The 18948-nt window shown below is 43.5% G+C and overlaps 1 pseudogene; it reads right to left on the reverse strand.

Moving 5' to 3' along the window:
- Nucleotides 1-567: 567 nt before the first annotated feature.
- LOC117445009 (uncharacterized) lies at nucleotides 568-18648 on the reverse strand (annotated as a pseudogene).
- Between the last annotated feature and the right edge of the window lie 300 nt (nucleotides 18649-18948).

Consider the following 18948-nt stretch of genomic DNA (forward strand, 5'->3'; position numbering starts at 1 on the left):
GGATCAATACAGTTTTGTGTTAACCTATTATAATGATAATACATTTTTTTATTATAATTGTTTTTTATTCATCTTAATCTGCAAAGTATAGCTGTCCGAAACATTTAAAATTAAGAAAATAATGTTTCCCTCTGGAGGTGTATTGTAGTAGAAATAAAACAGGAAATGGTATTTCTCAAGTATGCACAAGTGCCATTGTACAATAATTAATCTACTACACTTTAATTGAGATTTTTTTTACATAATTGAAAGAAGTTCACTTAGCTATGTGAGTATAGTGCTATAACAACTACACAAAGTACTGTCAATAATGTTTAAATACAGTATGCTGTGGTGGTCCTTTCATTTCTAGTCTGAAGATACATTGTGAGGACAGGCAAGAGTCATTTGTCAGACAAAACAATTTATTTGAAAATAAATAACATAGCATATTAAAAATAAAAAACGCTTTTTTACAAATGCAAATGGTAGTACAATAACTTTTTTGCTTTTTATAATTTTCTGGAATGAAAAAATACCACATTTTTCAATCGATTTGGCGGTTTAATAACTATTGTGTTCCAGTAATCACACCATCCTGTCCTGCCAAGTCACACTGCCCTCAGGAGAGTTGAAGAAGGTGCAAAAAGCCTCCCTCACATTACAGGAATCTCTTGATGGCCCGTTTCCTCCCATGTTTCTCACTGGTGCCATGTGTCTACCCTGCTGCATCTAGCAACCTCTGGTTTTCACTAGGGGCAAGCAGGAAGTTGTGAAGGATGCATCCTGCCACCACTAGCGTGTCTACGTTTTTCGGTAGCAGGTTGATACGGCGATGGAATATTCTCCACCTGAAGACCAGAATGCCGAAAGCATTTTCCACCACCATCCTTGCTCTTGACAGTCTGTAGTTGAAAATCCTCTTTTGATGAGTGAGGTTCTTTCCGGGGTATGGTCTCATGAGGTATGGCTTGAGTGGGAAAGCTGCGTCACCCACCATGACGAATGGCATCTCACCCAGGTGAGCAGCATCAGGTAGAGAGGTGCTGGTTGGAACATGAAGAGTTTTGGTCTCCATTCCTTTCCCCAAATCAGATCCGGCATACGTCCCACCATCACTTGTTCTTCCGAAGTCCCCCACTTGAATGACTCGGAACCTGTAGTCAGCATCAACAAGTGCCATAAGCACTATGGAAAACGTCTTCTTGTAGTTGAAGTACTGACTCCCAGACAGTGGTGGTGCTTGGATGACGATATGCTTTCCGTCTATTGCTCCCAGGCAATTTGGGAAATTCCATTTTTCCCAGAAGCATTGTGTGACCTCCTTCCATGTGTCTTCTGTTGGCCTGGGTAGGAACCTCTCCATCATTATCTTCTCAATGGCTGCATACACCATATGGACAGAGTTTGTCACAGTAGAGCATCCCAGGCGATAGCTGAATGCTAGGCTGATCAGTGAGTCCCGGAAGCCAAGTATCTGTGAAGGGAAAAACAAGCAAAGAAAAATGTGTGAAATCATTGTATTCATCTGAATCTATTCTTTATTTCAGTTGACGTTTGCATGGTGAGGTGGAAGTCACTGAGGGACGCCTTTGTCAAAAACAAACTCTCCCAAGTGGATCTGCGGGTGGAACACATAGGGAATGGAAGTACACAGAGATCATGTCCTTCCTTTTGCCCTATATACAGCCAAGGAGGTATGTATGCAAATATTTTAATTTCTATAATTTTGCATGAAATTAATGAAGTCTTTCACAATAACAACTTTGTAATTTGTCATGATGTATTGCAAAGGGTATGAAAGAGTTTATATTAAACTACATAAATATGTTCCTATTGCATAAATTAATCCCAAGAAAAAAGCTTAAAATGTTTTCCATGCTGTTGTTTCTTTTCATATAGGTCAAAAAGCAGCTTGGGGAATCCTTCTCCAGTTGACATGGAGATATCATTTACACCAGATTCGAGAATTACATCTGCATCTCCAGCACCACTTCATCCAACCCCACCACCTCAAACCCCACCACCTCTGGTACCCACAACCTCTGGGGAGAGGCAAAGGCCCTCTAGGTCCCGTAGCCCCAGGGATCCCATTTCCGCAGCAGCGGCCCAGCGTTCCACACGGGACCAAAGGAGGAGGCCACAGAGCACAGACCTGGGAGAGCAACTGTTGTCTCTATTACAGGAACCTCCAGCCAAAGCACACATGCCAGATTCAGAACTGGAGGAGTCCTACCACTTCGCTCTGAGTCTTGTGCCCATTTTACAAAGACTGGACAAAGACAGGCGACATCAGGCCAAACTTAGTATTTTAAACACCCTCCATAACCTGGAAAACACACAGCACCTACATTGGCAGCCTATTGTTCATCCCCCCATGTCACAGCATTCAATTCACACCTCCAGGCCGGTAGCCTTTCAGCCAAGTGTACCACAACCCCCACAAGGCCCATCAACACCTATAGGGCCACTAACACAAATGCTGTCCTCCCCAGGTTGGCAGGACAGCCAACCTGGGGGCTCATATTATGAAGAGTTGTAGTACTCAAATGGTGTTTGTTGTAAATAGTTTGTTTGTTGAGTTAAGTTACCAATGTTTTTTGGGTGTAATTGTTATAATTAAAACGTTTATTAAACTTGTGGTCAGTGATTTATTGTCTGTGAAATGTGCATCTTACCTCAGTGCAACAGCCAGTCTCTGCTTGGCTTCGATGGCAGATCTGTAATTTGTCGATTGTCTGGTCAGTTCAGGGCCGAGGAGGGACAGAAGTTCATCCATCTGCTCTGCACTCATCCTAAAATATCGATGATGTCGTTGGCTGTCCAGCCTCAGCTCAGCCACAAGGTGATGGGAATCACCTTGTTGTCTCCTTTGCTGGTTGAGGGGGTGCACCCAAAACCGGTTCCTTCTCCTCCCCCCATCCCTCCTCTGTAGTCTTTCCAGTAGGAGAATAAAGGCCAGCGTTCTCCTTCGGTTTACAGGCACTGTGTGTAAATTATATAGAATAAATATGATGATGAATGCATTTTTTTTACCACTAAAATATAGTAACCCATCTTTGATTCATGTTGTTTTTAACTGGACTTACAATTATTATTAATTATGTCTGTAGTCTACAACACAACAAAATAGGAAATAACAACAATACACACGATTTAAACAGACACAAAAATAAACCATTTAACTACTTAGCCTACTTACTTTCTTGTAGAAGTACAAATATCCAGGAAATGTGCCTAAATCAACAAGAACTGCGAGCCGGCATGCACGACGCTCCGCTACCGTAATGCTTCTGAAACGCGCCCGGTAGGGTATGACGCCGGAGGAGGCCGGACCAAAACCGCGGCGCAGCCGTAACGCGCCGCAGCCGTAATGCGCCGCAGCCGTAACGCGCCGCAGGCGGACCCGGTGGAAACTAGGGGTGAGAGTGGGATAATGCATGGATGGACACGTCCTGGCTCACAGGAGCCTCAGACCCTTCCGGTCTAACATGAAAATAAAATGCGTGGATGTCACATCCTGGCTCACAAGCCTGAGACCCTTCCAGTCAAACATGAAAATAAAATGCGTGGATGTCACATCCTGGCTCACAAGCCTGAGACCCTTCCGGTCAAACATGAAAATAAAATGCGTGGATGTCACATCCTGGCTCACACGAGCCTGAGACCCTTCCGGTCAAACACGAAATAAAAATGCGTGGATGATCACGACCTGGCTCACGCGAGCTGGAGACCCTCCGGTCAGAAGATGGTTGACATGGAAGTGGAACGTGACCTGAAATGAAACATGTGACACGACATGACCTGCAAGAGTAAACGTGCCTGTGATCTTTAGATTGAATGATACAATTAGAATTCAGATAAAAACATGAGAATGATATGTGAGCTGATATGCTAATGACACCACCACCAGTTATATGCATATTTACCATGGTTAAACTTGAGAGATCGTGGATTGCCGCACAAGCCGATGCCCGGGCGAAGAGGGAGATGTAGGCAATGTAATGCACGTGAGCTGTTGGCTTGAGTACAGTGATGCATGGATATCATAACCCGGCTTATCGGCAAGCCATGTGAGCATGAATGAATGAAGTGCGGGATGCACAGCATAAAATGACATACGCTTAGGTAAATGCTGAAACGTGATCCATGAACAGGTCTAGCTTAATTAGCAGTTCAGTTACCCCAAGATGAGTCATAGATGCTGATATGCTTGATTACTTGATTGAGTGATTAAGACTGTTTTCTATCATCTGAAAAGAGAACGATGGAGGGACGCTAGTGTTAGATCCAAGGAGCCGTGACTGTGTGACCCTAAAAGTGAAGCACACTAAAGGGAATTCAGTCATTGTTAATTGCATTACTCACACTTTTGCCTTTCCTGCTGTGAAAGGTCAAAATGTATTCTGTGAGAACAGCCATTTGGGATAATGTGTCTCCCTATACGAGTAAAGGGACATTTTAAAAACAGCTTTTCTGACAATACTGTCACACAGGGGTCTGAACGAGAATTGGTAAATGTTGAATTTGTAGTCTAAAAGGTGTATCGATAATTATTTCAGGTAACAGCTCATTTCAAAGAACTATGGTTATTCATGAGAATTCAGGCTTCACATAAACCTTCAAAAGGGTGTGTAGAGTTTATTAAGCTATTAAGAATAAACAAGGAAACAGGTTCATAAAATCAACATCCTAATGTCACACTGTTAAGCAAATAAGCAGCAGTTACACACAGGTCATACACTTATCATTCACTAACCGCTAAGAGCATAAAACACTCTTCAGTTCTCTTGGGTGGATTTGAAGCACTAATGATTTATCTATAATGTATGACCTTCGTCATCATACTTTGAATGACACACTAGTTGACACACACACTTGTACATATTAAACTCCTCAGGGAAATGTTTAATGCTTTTAAGACCAGCAGTAGTAGCTGTGATAGCAGTCATAAGCATTCCTCTAATTAAGTAAGTTTCCCTTTATGGCCTTCACTAAGCTTCATGCCAATCATCAGCTGTTTATTATTGCTGGGATATTTTTGCCTTTTCAACCTAACCAACACCAATCAGGGTTAGTTTGGAGACGTTGTTAGAAGCTCAACAACTTTTAACAAACAAAAAATTATAAATATGTAATGCAAATCTTTGAAAAAACAATGTATGCGGCTAACAAGCTAAACAGTAGCCTACACACATTGTTGGTGAACAGCATCTTGTCAAAACAGGGCTCCAGCACAACCCTAAGTATAAATGTATTTTAGTTTAAAATTGAATTTGTAGGCTGTTGCACCTCTAACTTCCTCTAATTCTCTAATCTATCTTTTCTAATTTTTTCTTAACATCTGTTTGATTACAAAAGTGAACATGCCAGAAGGAACAGAGTAAGGTAAAATTATCAAACTGCAACATATATATAGCTATGGAAAAAGCTTTATTCCATTTTTCACTTTACCTTTACCATATACATTTTCCTTTAAATGCTTATAGTTAAAACGTAAAAAGTGAAAATTGGCGTTGTTTGCTACTCTGGAAACTGGTTTTGTATAGCTGCACATTTTTTTGAGAGAGATTTAATCTAGCGTCTGAGATGTACCTGTGTTCCTGTGTAGAGTGTAGATCCCACTCGCCCAACATATACTATCAGATATAATATTACTTTATTTTGCAGTCTCAACACATTTTGTAGCTAAGACCCAAAGAATTAGAGATTCTCTCTACTTTTGGAATCGATTTGTCAGTTTCCCTGTATATGCATTCAAGGTTCACCATTGAGCTGGAATTGTTATATGAATAAAATGTTACTGTGTCAATGATTTATATCTGTACACAGTTTGCTTTGATCTTAATTCATTAACAACCCGGAAATAGTATCAACTAAGGCTGCGGCCACACGAGGACGAATTCGGTCGTTTGCGTTACTGTTTAGTGTCATATAGACCGTTCGGCCACACGAGGACGACCGAATACGGCACTAAACGACTGAGGAAACGATAACGGGTCCCAAGGTGGATAGAAAGGCATACTCAACTCTCTGGGGGGTCAAACGGCTCCGTGTGTGCGCCCTATCCGAACATTTTCAGATCACTGATAGTGATTGCGCAATAGCCCCGCCTCTCCCCACCTCTTCTGCTCACCTCTGCTTACCCCGCGCCATTGCTGAAGTGTTTCGCCACCAACAACAACAACAATGGCGGATCGCAGAGTTGCTATCGTGCTCCGGACGCTATTGACCATGCTACAGTTGTTTGTGCAACATCTACAGCAATAATGATGAGGCAATAGCCCCGCCTCTCCCCACCTCTGCTGCTCACCCCCGCGTCAAAGTAAACTGCACCCTGAATTTAGATTATTTATCTTTCTCTCGATATGGACCTAAACGCGAGTGAAGTGTAATCTGACAGGACGGAGACACGCAGCTCTGCTCACCTGCAGCTCCTCCCGCTGCAGCAAAACACACACTTCAAGTCAGATCATCACCCTTAGCTATTTTAATTACCTCTCAAACTCCCTAAACTAGTTATAAATATGTTTATTTTTACTGTCGGCCGGGTCACTCATTACTGGATCAGATGCTGCATGAGACAGACACTGACGCTGTCCGAAGAGAGGGAGGAAAAAGAGAGGCTCCGTGTATTTTATTATTATATAATATAGAGTCGTTATTCATTTGTTTTAAAGCTCAATAAATAACAAAGAAGACCTTTGACCGGCACTTTTATAATTTTGTCTGGAAGATTTAAACTTTAATACATGTTGACTGGCGAAAAACTCTGCCCGGTTCCCTCGGCCCCCACCGCGGAGAATAAACAGAAGGGCAACCATGACAACCTTCTTCTTCGCTGCTTTTGTGGAGGAAATTACAGCGCCACGTACAGGCTCCTGCATATGTACTGCAGCTTCTCCAGCGGTTGGAGCTAAACGGAGCGGTCTCGTGTGGACAGACACTATCCGGATAATTATTGCGTGTGGACGGAAGCTTGTTTGCGATTGCGTTTGTGTTAATCCTATGCGTTTAGCCGTTTTCGTCCTCGTGTGGCCTCAGCCTTAAATGCTGATGACCTGCTGGGGTCGTAGGGGGAATCCTCCACTCTTCACACCCCTTTTAAGGAAATAGTGATCAAACACTGTGTGGGCATGCCAGAGATGTTCACAAGTCTTTTTTTGCAAGTCCAAGTCAAGTCTCAAGTCTTTTGTCACGAGTCCAAGTCAAGTCTCAAGTCTTTGTGGGGTGAGACTTGATCAAGTCTCAAGTCTTTGGTCACGAGTCCAAGTCAAGTCTCAAGTCTCTAAAAAAATAAAAGCCTCATGTCTCTTCTGGTTGTAATAAGCCTTCTATTGTCTGCTGCTATCCAGTCTGTTAAGAATACTGCACAGCTATATCTAAGAAATTCAAAGCATTTACTGTGTTATTATCACTCCTATATCTATTAGCATACAGTATCAGTACTGATTAGTTGTTTGTTATATGATCACTTTAAACAGGCTATTGCAATGCAATATGAGGAAAAACATCACACTTTAGCTAAATGCAAACAACTTATAAGCAAAACACTTCAGAATCAGAAATCAGTATCACAAATACTTTATTAATCCCCCGCAGAGAAACTGTTAAAAGTACTTAAAAGCGGGTAATGATTAACGTTACCAACCTTTTTTATGTCATGTCAAGAGTTGGATCTCAACGCCACTCAACTCAAACAAGTGTGACAAGCAATTCACTAATCTTTTCAAATATTCAGTTACAAAGCTAGTAGCAAGCTAAGTTAACATTACATAGCTGATGCTGAGCTAAACATGTTTGCTAACCGTCCATATGCGTTAATGTGACTGACCTCTCCGGGTGAGTTTTCAAGTGCCTGATGAAATTCGACGTTGTTGCGCCAGCATCCTTGATTTTGATATTGCAGACTTTGCAGTGTGCGCTCCTTTTGTTGGTGCCGCCGGCGTTTTGTTCGAAGTTGTTGTAGTTTAACCTAATTACAAGCGGTACAGCCGCCGGTCGCTATTGTGTTACTACGAGGTAGTAACAGAGGCGCGCACGTCTGCGTAATGAGCCCGGCTAAAATAACTGGATGGCTTACCTGCCTGTCAGCCTTCCATCTGGGCACAAACTTATCTCGTGCCCTCATTGGTCATGTGCGCGTTCATGTGTGTTGGAGGAGGGGCTCTGTAAGGAAGTAGCAGCCTCTAGGAGATTATCTCCGGTTGTGTATTTTCAAATTCTAGCGATCTCGAGCCGGTTTCTCTCAAATGTACCTACCCCACCTTTAATACGCCAAAAATAGAAAACACAATGATTGTTCACGAGTCCCAACACACGAGTCCAAGTCGAGTCTGAAGTCTTTTGGTCACGAGTCCAAGTCAAGTCTGAAGTCTCTGTGTATGCGACTTAAGTGCGACTCGAGTCCGAGTCGCAGACTCGAGTCCCCATCTCTGGGGCATGCTCACTTCTGTTACTCAAGTATTGAATCAGGCACCAATTTGACACGTGGGTTTTCAATCTTCACAATATATTACGTCACCACTTTGTGGCCCTACCTAAACAGAATGCAGATTGAAGATCCCACTCGCCAAACATAAAACATCACATATAATATAATATATGCAGTCTCAGCAAAAGTGGTACCCATAGTCTTTAGCCAAGACCCAAATAATTGGTGATCCTCTCTCCTTTGGAATCGATACGTCAGTTTTCTTTCAATGCATACAAGGTTCACTATTGAGCTGGCATTTTGAAGTCAACTAGTGCCCATTCAATGTGAAACCTTTGATTTTGAATGGTATCACCAAGTAAAAACGTATCCAATGTGTTATCTTCAGAGTAACTCTTGTGTCAAGACAACGATACATTACATAAACCATGACGTTATTTCTGTAGTATTTATAAAATTAGCCATGGGCGAGCAGTGTCTACTTTCGAAAAATATAAGATTTGTAATCTTGTGATTACAGGTTATTTGGAGTTCATATAATTGTTCCTACCACACAAACCTGCTATAACGCCAGCATGTTTTGCTGCCGCAGTACCTCTTTTTCACACTTGTTAGATGCCAGTTGGATTATTAAATTTGATTGAACTATTTACTACTTGGCTCTAAAGGCTCAAACAATAGTTTACTCAATATTGATCACTAAAGGAGCACTCTTTAAGTTCATGCAGCTACAGTACCTTTTCTATCTATTTAAAGTTACATGCGTGGTCAGCAGTAGTGGGCCGTTAGGGCCAGCAGGGCATTCTCTCCTGGCCCTGTAACCAATAAAATAAAGTGTGTGTGTATGTTTTTCATGAATATTTAGTTATTTCCAAAACGCCTCACAGTTATTTTAGTTGGCGGGGCCAGCACAACAGATACTGCTAGCCTTTTGTTGAATGACAACCTACAGTATTTGATTGGTAATAAGCATTAGTGACAGATTCATCAACCAATCAGATTTTGATGTTCAATGGCAGTATGCTCCCTGGGCCTAGCAGCATGTCCTGAGCTATCCTAAACTTCTGTCATGAACTTCCTTCGTAGCATGGACTTTATTTACAAATGACAGGTGAGTACATTACTATTTGCATAATTTTAGAGCGACGTGAGAGTGCACAATGACACAAGTTTAATAATAGATTACTTCACTGATCAATGTTGGGACATTTCGTCTGCATTTAACCCACCCTTAGCTTACTGTTGTGATTGTTGATCAGCTGTCGTATTGTTGGGAGACTGTTTGGCATAATGTGTGCGTGCATTATTTGATTATGGCTGCGTTGGCTGGAACAGAGAGGTGTAAAGTGTGTGTACTATGTGCTTTTCAATTGTTTACTGAAGGCCCTGTCTAAAGCCCCACGGTACACCACTGGTGGTCAGTAATGACAGCCAGGGCATTTCCCATGAGAGGGATATGAGTCAACACTACCATGACTCTACAGGTGCGGCCCCTATTATTTATGATTTTTTTTGCTGAGGAAGCTTGTGCATGTTATTCTCACTAAGCACCCTGGGAAGATAACATTTCATATCAACCTCATAACTGGCTTTCAACTTGGTCAAACATACATTTCTTTGATGGATCAGTGTAAACATTTGTAATATTGTTTCTGACCTTTTTTATTTCATATCTGAACGTATGAAATGACATAACATGTCACACATCGATTCCATATTATTACTGGCAGTAGATTTTGGGATTAAGTTAATGGATTGTTTCAGTAGCATAACTTTGTTGCCTCATTCGCACACGCATACACACACACAGACACACACACACACACACACACACACACACACACACACACACACACACACACACACACACACACACACACACACACACACACACACACACACACACACACATACACACACACACACAAAAGGCAGCAAACTACCATGCAAGGCACTCATCTAACCATCATCAGGGTTCACAAACCAAAATGTCAAACTTCTTATTAACACTAGAACCGCCAACATTCCATTACTCCTAGAACCGCTGAGTGGGGTCAACCTGCTGAAGAGTCATGCTAAAGAACTCCTCAGTCTTTCCCTTTTCTCATGGCCCTTGATAAGATCAAGCCATTAAACCTCAACTCTGCTTTTATTATCAACAGTTCCCAATCTATAATGTCCTGAAATAGATACCTTTGCTGAGAGTGAAGAAGCTCTGATGACGCCCTGCACGTCTTCCACAGTCACTCCTTATTATTTTCATGTAAAAAGGCTGCCTGGGATGGAGAAACGTATGCTCGATGATACACCTTGAGCGTGACGCAATTAGCACGTAATGGTTCGACAAATCAGGATCCAGGAAGAAAATGTCACTGTGTCCTTAATGATTTCTATTTCTAAACAGTTTGGATGATTTGATCTTTATTCACTCAACAACCCGGAAATAGTATCAACTAATATGCTGATGACCTGCTGGTGTCGTAGGGGGAATCCTGCAGTCTTTACACCCCTTTTAAGGAAATGGTGATCAAACACTGTGTGGGCATGCTCACTTCCGTTACTCAAGTATCGATTTAGGCACCAATTTGGCATGTCGGTTTTCAATCTTCACAATATTTAACGTCACCACTAGATATTGTGGCCTACATAAACAGAAGGCCCTTAGAAATTAACCTTCCATGACAGGTCAGACTAATTGGGGAGGTTATATGTGAATATGACATGTTGTTATCATGTGGTGTTAGCAGAAGTGATTCACTGGTATGTGAGAGAAGCAAGTGGAAGTGAGCTGTAGCACTTTTGTTTCTGTTAATCATCAGAGCTAGTCCTCCATCTAAAGCAGGCATGGGCAAACTAAGGCCCGCGGGCCATATACGGCCCATTGGGCTTTTGAATCCGGCCCGCCGAATATTGGTACAAAATTGTCCAAATGATAGTAAAGACCGCATTCATTTAGCCTTTTTCCTGCAATACCCGGCATTTCAGTTGATCCCACTAGATGGCGCACTCTAGACACAATTGACCTTTTCTGAAGTCTGGTCTATTCTCTGGCCCCACTCGGCAACCCGGCAAGATCAAAGAACCAAATATTTCACGCTTACATTGGAGGGAGCGAGATTAAGCTGAGCAATAACAGTTCATGGCGAGTATGGCGAATACAAGTTTTAACAAGCAGTAGCGCTGAGCAAAGTGACTAGAACGCGACCACACACACTTATAAAAAACACTTATATAAAGTCAGGCAACACTAACCAGGCTTAGTGTGATTCTGTTTATTTGACCTTACTTTAATAACCATCCGTTCACTGTTTTTGACCATTGTGAAGAGGTAGACGTTTTCCTGTTGTTTTGTATTATTGCAGCTATCGGAATGAATCAATACATGGGCTACATGTGGCCATCACAAGTAAAATCATAACGAAAACTACGCCGGTAAAATATGTGTTTAGAAAATGGCTTATGCCACAATATGATAGCAACAAGTAGTCAAGATAGTCTGATTAGCTAACATCGCAGTAGAATGCCAGAGAAACGTTCATAATTTATGGGGATGGGGGGTATTTATCAGCTGCTTGTGACGCGAGTTAACGGGAGAATAAACTCCTGTTGGACGAGCAGCACTGCAGCGGGCAGTAATGCAGCTGAACCACATTAATAAACAATGCACCACGGCACTCTGGAGAAAGGTATAAGGTTGGAGAAGTAGTTATTTAATTTAATCTGGCTTCGTATAATTAAAGACTGAGGTTACGTACTGTAACCCAGCTTCTATGAGTATAGGCACAGCCCTCTAAGGCTATCGCTATTGGGTAATCCCACTGCACATGTGCAACACTGACAGATTTAATCCACGCCCATCTATGACGTGGGCCCCACCCAGGACCGGACTGGGCCACTACTAGTTTTTTGTGCCATTTTGCTGGATTTATTTGTCAATTTGTACAGCGTTGCTGCCCATAGTGATAGCCGTCTAAATCTACTACCCAAAAATAAACATATGGACATGAGTTACTATTTAAAAACATTTGCAAATCTATTTAGGAACCTATATGAACATATTTTAAGTGGAGGTGGACCTCAAATCCTATAGGGGGGTCCGGGGGCATGCTCCCCCGGTAAGATTTGTTTTAAATGTTGGACTTAAATGCATCAATCTGGTGCATTTTGAGGAGGAAATAAAGAGACTACACCCATATGAAACAGAACTGTATACATTTAAATAATCATAAAATCATGGCCATAATCAATAACATACCATATCCAATATGAAAAAACATTGAAACTTGTTTATTTATTTGTTTTTGGTTCATTTATAGTTGCGAGTGTGTCTGTGCTCCTGAACCAGCCTCACCTGTCTCCCTCCTCTCCCTCCTGCTCCTCTTTGAGGCAGCAGCAAAGACTAGTTTTAGCTCTCAACAAGTTTATCTTACCTTTGTTCACCTAGTTAACATTTTATTTTGTATTATTCATGCATATTTTACTAATCACTCCCCCCTCAAATGGAAATATGTGTTTACATAAATGGTGACCAAACCCTTTGAGACCCACAGAGATAACTTAGACTAAGTTAACTATCTAAACACTCAGAGAGTCCTTTACCTCACCTGAGCTGTAGTTATCAGTCTCTCAGTCTGACAGGAGAGGACTCTCCTCCACCTTGTTGTTGAAAAAGATGCTTATATCCGTTAGCGCAGCTAGCTAGCACCAGATGCTAACAACAACAATACACGTAACTGGTGCCCGCGCTTTATCTCACTTGCTCGCGCCACTTACACACGCTTGAATGACACACAGAGACCAATCGAGGGCATTAGTGTATGTATGATCTGTATGAAAGTGGCCATGTCGGCAGGCCACATCATGTAGACAGCCAGTCACCCTCTGTGAGGCAGAGTCAGACCCACATTTGCGCAGCGTTGCGTTCACAATACATACATAAAAAAAGAGAAATTCCTCAGGCCAGCAGGCCACTTAGCAGGCCAGGCCATCGGGAAACCTCCCGGTCCTCCCGATGGCCAGTCCGGGCCTGACCCCACCTCCGGGCTCACTTCCGTATAAATAGGAAGTAGGCCCTACAATCTGCTCCCACACAAACAGCTTTTCTTCAGCTATTCGCGGAGCCAGTGGGGCCCGAACCTTAGAGGGCTCATAGAAGCTGGGTTACAGTACGTAACCCCAGTCCTATATCGTATAAGGCTTCACCCTCTAAGGCTATCGCTATTGGGTTAAGGGCGAAGCAGGATGTAGTCTACGCCCCACTGGTCCGTCCGTTACCAGAAGCACAAAACACACACCTACTCAGTTAATAACCCATGTCCATTTCGCCATGCGTAATGGAGCATCACATTCCCAGGGAATATAGCATTAAAAAATGAATATTCTCCATCAGGGAACGAAGGTAGGCTAAATAGGCTACCTGTCGTTTAAAAAAGTAGAGACCAACATCTCACTTGATTAAAAACTATCAAAGAGGGGGAAAAAAGGGCAGCTCTCTATGTGCCGACAGGCAGGAGAGCAGTAGCGTGGCGTGGGAAAAAAATTAGGGGAAGCCAATAATACGTCCTTTCTTTTGGGTCGGGGGTGTGGTGGTCAATGTAATAACGTAACCAGATGAGTGATTACAGCATCCGGTATCATTTTACACACATTTGTATCATACAGATGCAGGACTGTTAGCCTGTTATCTAACCGACATGTCCGTACGCACTCTCCAGCCGAAACTAGCATTCATTCACAAACTAAATCCAGTTTGGGCATTAGCCTGTCATCAGATTGTATTTGTTGTTGCTGCTGTAGCGGAAGTTTAGTACAATTATTGTTGATTAAATACTCCAAATCTCCACCCTCCAAGCCAGCCGCCTCTGGCTTCCCTTGGCATGGCCCTGACCAATCACAGATTGACGTGAGCCTCATCTGATTGGTCAATCCTTCAATTTTTGTTCACCAAGGGAAGCCCATTTCGGCTGGCCTCCTCTCGCAACAGAGAGTGCAATCTACTGTTTCACCATAACATCTAGAGGGGCGCTGTTTCACTCTTTGTAAAATACTCAATGAGAATGGGGGAGAGACGGGCCGGCAGCAACACACAACAAAGAATTTCCTAAACTAAACTAAGTGTTTTTATTTATTTATTACAATTATAACTACAATCCGAAAAAACAGGGGAAGCCTGGCTTCCCTTGGCCTCCAGGAGAAAACGCCACTGCAGGAGAGAGACCCCGACATTACTTAATCTGGCAGAATATTCAGTACTGAATGTGTCAGAGAGGAATGGGAGACATCCCTCAAATAAAAACGAATAAAAGAACAGGGGGAAGACCAAGATGCAGCATTGCAAATGTCTTCCACTGACATTCCTCCGTGCAACGCCGTAGAGATTGAAATTCCTCTGGTGGAGTGCGCTTTGATGTTCCCCGGGGGATCCAACCCAGAGAAGAGATACGCCTGTGCCACAGCCTCACACAGCCAGTGTGACAGGCGCTGTGCAGATAGAGGCTGCCCTACTGAGCGCTCTCTACAATGCACAAACTGACGCTGGGACCTGCGTAAAGCCGCCGTGCGTGCAATATAGCATGACAGCACGCGCACGGGACAGAGGAGATGAGATGTGGCTTCTTCCTCTGATGTGTGAGGAGGAGGAAAGAAGCCATCCAAAGTTATCACTCTCGATCTAAAAGAGCGTGTGATCACCTTTGGCATAAAAGCCGGGTTAGGGCGCAAAACAGCTGAGCTGCCATCTCCTTGGATCTGGAGACATGATGGAGCCACCCTTTTAGCTGATGTCAGAGCCAAGAGCAGAGCTAGTTTGGCTGACAAAAACTTCAGGGGAATCTGGTCCAAAGGTTCAAAAGGAGCTTTACTCAGTGCGTGCAGCACTACAGCCAAATCCCATTGAGGCACCAACACGCATGACACAGGTCTGAGTCTCTGTACTCCCTGTAGAAAATGTTTTGTCAGAGGGTGACTAAACACCGAGCTGATCCCAAAACCTACTTGGCAAGATGAAATGGCAGCAGCATATGTTTTGACCGTGCTATAGGCTAATTTCCTGTCCAGCAACAGCTGGAGGAATGACAGCACTTGAGGCAGGGGGCACCTAATGGGGTCCAGGCTTTTCCCTACACACCAACGCTGGAACGCTGTCCATTTGGCTGTGGTAGACGCGGCCCTTGATCCCTGAATGGTACTCACAACATCTTGAGAGAGGCCCAGCCCCTCTAAGTGTTCCCCTTCAGGGGCCATGCCCACACACGTTGGCCTAACACTGGGTGACCGCTGATCAGTGGTGGTTCTACGGGGTGGCAGCTGTCACCTCAGAAAAAGGCCTTGCCACCCCAGCTGCCACCCCATTTGGCAGCTTTGTTTTGAAAGAAAAGTTGTGGCTCATCGGAGATTTATGAGAGAAAATCTCTAATGTCCGAGTGCAAGTGAATGCAGCACAAGACGCGAGCCTTGTAACCCCTCCCCCGGCCCTGGCTCGAGCGTGGAAATATGATTGGCGGCGATTTCATTTGAACGGTGGACAGCTCAAAACGAGAAGCATTTCAGATCCAAGTAGACGGAAGGAATGAGGTATTTGCGGTCAGGTATGGCTGGGGTAGGCTACAGCCATACCAAGTTCATCAACTTTGTTATGAGCTGTTTATGAGCTGCTCATGAATATGGTTCACTGATATTCCATGAACTTTTCATGACAAGTTCATGAACGGTTCACTATCATCTCACTGGGGCGTATCTGGCCGTGCAACACTCACAGTGTCAAATACTGTATGCAGAAGTATTATTTTAAGCAACACATTAAGTTGACGAAACACTCGAGACAAATGTAATTAAAGTCAGATCCACTCGTGTTTTAGACGGGGCAGTGATATCATAAACCTGTTAATGTACGCATTCAAACACTTTTTCTTTTACCAGCTGTATTCACCTTGCAGGTGCAGCTATGTGGCTTTTATCCTGGATAAAGTGTTTAAGTCATGGATGTTTAAAGTTTAACTTCTTCATATGTCTAATATTATAGTTGACTTTTCATTCAGGAAGTATGACGCTGCGCTGTCAGCAGTGTTGGGAAAGTTCACTTTCTACATGAACTAGTTCAGTTCACAGTTCACACATTTTAAAATGAACTAGTTCAGTTCATAGTTCATAATTCAAAATGTTGAACTAAAGTTCATGGTTTCAAAAATGAACTAATTTATAGTTCATAGTTCTTTTTTCAATACGTTGCTGCGAGCTATTATTTGTCTCCTGTACGATGTTAATGGGCCATTTCAATGTTTACAATATCCTCAGAGGGCCGTACAAGTTATTGACCTCTGCTTAAAAAAACTAAAATCACAGCCCATTCATTTCATGCTGTGCAAAGAAAAAGCAACCTCTTAATCCAGATATCTCACCATTACTCGCGTATGCATGCACGTGCAGGGTGTGGCGTGACCACCAAAACAGAAAGATATGGACACAAGATGTGTGCAAATGTATTTAGTTTCCTATCCATGTGAACATGATTTAAGTGGGGGGGGGACCTAACCTCCTCTAGGGGGGTCCGGAGGGCATGCTCCCCTGGGAAGATTTTTTTTTAAATGTTGAAGTTAAAAGCATCAATCTGGTGCACTTTGAGAGCAACATTAGGAGATCTATGGACACATCTCTCAACACCCAAACACAACTGTAAACAGATTTTCTTTTAATTTATGGATATTTGACAAATCACTCCCCTTTCAAACTGTATTCTTCTTTATTAATAACTGTCATATAGTATTTTATACCTGTTTACTTTATTCTCTTATTTTTTTGATAACTATAATGATCATATAAAGATGTGCCTTTACCTCACTGGTTGTAGACAAAGCTTCTTATATTCGTTAGCATAGCTAGCTAACCAGATGCTAATGATAACAACACAGTTATTGACTGTCTGATCAGTATGACAGATGAGCAGATCGCAACTGGGCTTTCAACTAAAGACACAGACACGCAGAAACTGCGGCATGTGTATGGACTTATCGGTACTGCAATTTCTGAAGTGCTGGAGTGGCGTTCTGGTGCTCTCCGTCAGAACTGCACCCCTGTCAGTCGAGACATATACCACGTGATGACACGTTAGGCTCGTGTTGTGTTCAAGGACCCTAACCTTGGCCAGGAAAAACAGGCACTCGCTTGTTTAATTTTTTTGCGGTCTAGATTTCTTTCATTTTTTATTTTTTTGCGTGTGTTTATAAATTACCTCGAGAGCCGTACCAAATTGTCTCGCGGGCCGTATACGGCCCGGAGGCTGGAGGTTCCCCACCCCTGCCGTAGAGTCTCACTCTGAGCGAGTGCTGCTGCAGCTGCTCTCGGCTTCGTCCATACTTCATTCAATGCTCGCCGGTTCCGCGGTTCCACATTGTTTCTTGTGAGGAGTCTGATATATTTAGTATATTTATATTTTAGTGCGACAGCCAGGTGTGACAGGCGCGTACGCGTCACAGGCAGCTTGCTGTTGCCAGATTGGGTGGTTTTCCGCATTATTTTGAAGCCTGTTTACGGTGTGTTTTAACTGGGTTTTCGGCTGAAAGGCATATGAAATCTGGCACACTTTTGAACGCCGTTATAATACAGTGCTGAGAATGAACGCACTTTTGAACGCCGTTATACAGTGCTGATAATGAACGCGTTCTCAATTACGTTCATCTAGCGGAAATACAGTACGTTCAGTTCACGTTCGCCCAAAATATGAACGCGTTCATGAACGATCGTTCATTGAACGCGTTCAGGTACATCACTGGCTGTCAGTATGCTTCTCCATGTTTGTGATTGGTCGAATGCTCCAAATACCACCCCTTTCATGTGAACGTGCACCTAACTAGATAGGACATGGCTGGCTTGAGCGATCCACTTGATAACCCGCGTCGTAGTACCGTTTAGCGAGAGCGCGTATGTTTTGGATTAGGCCAACCGGTTAACTCAAACATATCCAGATTAGGTTGAACCAGCTTCGTAGTACAGGCCCCAGGAACCGAGGGATCAGAGGGACTGGTGGCGTATAATAACACCCTGGGCCAAGGTTTGTGTGTGAACGCGTCCACCCCCAGGGGGGGGTGATCCTGCATTCTCAGGGAGAACCAGAGAGCACATTGCACTTTCCCGCGTGCAGCGAACAGATCCACCTCCGCTCTCCCGAACCTGCTCCACACCTGGGAGACCAGCTCGGGGTGGAGGCTCCAGTCCCCTTGTCGAGGACCTCCTCTGGACATGAGGTCTGCCCCTCTGTTCAACTCGCCGTGAATATACACCGCTCTGACAGAGAGTACGTGTGTGCGTGCCCAGCACAAGAGTCGCCTGGCTGTGTTCAGCAGCTGCGCTGATCGTACACCTCCCTGACGATTTATGTAGGCTGCCGCTGCCTTGTTGTCTGTTCGAATCAACACATGATGATTCCACAGCAACGGGGCGAAGTGCTGGATTACTGCTGCCGCTGAGGACGTTTTTCTTGAAGCCAGCTAGCGTGACGCCTTATGTCGTCTGCCTGTTCTGCCGCAGACTTCATAGCCTCC

Source organism: Pseudochaenichthys georgianus, chromosome 4 (assembly GCF_902827115.2).
Source record: "Pseudochaenichthys georgianus chromosome 4, fPseGeo1.2, whole genome shotgun sequence".
Classification (NCBI taxonomy): domain Eukaryota; kingdom Metazoa; phylum Chordata; class Actinopteri; order Perciformes; family Channichthyidae; genus Pseudochaenichthys; species Pseudochaenichthys georgianus.